The following is a 1,731-nucleotide window of genomic DNA, read 5'->3' as shown; positions in this document are numbered from 1 at the left end:
GACTTCCTCAAAACAGGAGTCCCTCCCGGGGATCCAGTGAGTGGATTTTTTGATTTAAGAAGTGAAAGGGAGGAGGTAATTACTTCCCAGGGTCAGAGAGATCACCTAGCAGGAAAGCTGGAGCGGCCTCTATGGCTCCCTCTCTTTCTCTCTGTGCCCAGAATAACAGGGGTTCTAATAATCAAAGATGGGAGGTGAACCCGGTCTCTGGACTCCAGGGCCAATGCCGTTTTTACTGGACCTCACTGAACCTCTTCTGGAGTCCCAGGAGACAGAGCAGGCTGCTCCTGCAGCTCCCTCCACCTTAGAAGAGTTCCCAGCCCACAGATCTGCAGTCAAGGGAGCTCTTTGAGCCCTTCCAGAATTCTTGGTCAAGATGGGGGCCCGATAATGACCAGCGGACTTAGGCCGGTGACCTCCAGGGACTTTCCCTAAAAAGTCACTCCCTGCTGGATGCCTAAAGGCTTTGAGGTCGGCAGGGATATTCTTGGAAACCTCTTGGGAATCTGTGTTATCTTGAGCTTTGAGGAACACCTAGTGTGGGCTATGATAAGATGGAAGGTGAACAAACAAATCTGGCTCGAACCAGTGCCAGCCTGTTTTCAGGCTTTGAGTCTGAGAGGGGAGAGAGCCCTGGAGGGCACCCTCCCTCAATGAGGGGGCTCCATTCCCCAAGAGCACATTAGCTACTGTCTAGTGCAACCCTTCCCTGAACAAGAGTTCTTTCCCAACAGGTGGTCATCCAATCTGGCTTGGAGGCAAGAATGAGTGTCATTCAGATGGCAATCGTTGTTTTCCGACTCAGTCTTCTTTTTCTCCAGATTAAAATCTGTAGTTTCTTCTCTCGTTTCAGCAGCTAGATAGAGTGATGGATCTCAGGAGGATGTGGGTTCAAATTCTCCCTCAGACACATACTGACTATGTGACCTTGGACATTTTTACCTCAATCCTCACCTCTGAAATGAAAATGAAAATAATAGCATCTCACTCCCGGGCTTGTTGCCAGGATTGAAGGAGATAACATAGCTGAAGCATTTTCTAAACTTTGATTAGAAAAATATTTCTTATTTATAGAGAGCATGTAGCATGGGGATGTCACTGTGTGGTTCTAGCCTTTTCTCCTCCCACCTTTCTCTAAGGGAGACTTGATTTCCTTCCAGGAGGAGATTCAGGAGGTTAGAGCCAGAAGCTCGATCCCTTTACTCTCCTCAGAGAGAGAGAGGGTATCGGGTTAGAGTTATATCTATCTCCTCCCTTAAATCTTATTAGTTTAGGGCCCAGCTCCTTAAATTGTAGTTTATAATCCCCCATGGGATCTCATAACTGAATGTAGGGTTGCAAAATTATCCTCAATAAGTGTTTGATTCGTATAACTATATATCAGGATTACATAAAAATTTCTCGAATGAAAAAAAGTTTAAACCCTCATCAATAACAAAATGGAAATCAGAGGAAGAATACATAGGGGACTAGACAGCGGGCAATACAGAGTGAAGGAGCTCTCCCATTGGGGTGCAGGTAACGACTAGGGAGAGAGCCCTAGATCTGATTCAAGAGAAAATTCCCCCAAAGTTTCTGGAGTAGCAAAGTGCAGCTAGAGACAGGACGGAGCTTGCCTTGCCTGCTTCTCCCCTGATAGGATCGTCCCAGAGTCTTATTCTCCCTTTAAAGACTTGAAGCGAGATGGGCTCTTCCATTTTTCTCTCTCAAAGCTGCAGTCACTGACAAGAT

This window comes from Sarcophilus harrisii, chromosome 6 (genome assembly GCF_902635505.1).
Source record: "Sarcophilus harrisii chromosome 6, mSarHar1.11, whole genome shotgun sequence".
Taxonomy (NCBI): domain Eukaryota; kingdom Metazoa; phylum Chordata; class Mammalia; order Dasyuromorphia; family Dasyuridae; genus Sarcophilus; species Sarcophilus harrisii.
This window is presented reverse-complemented; position numbering follows the sequence as displayed.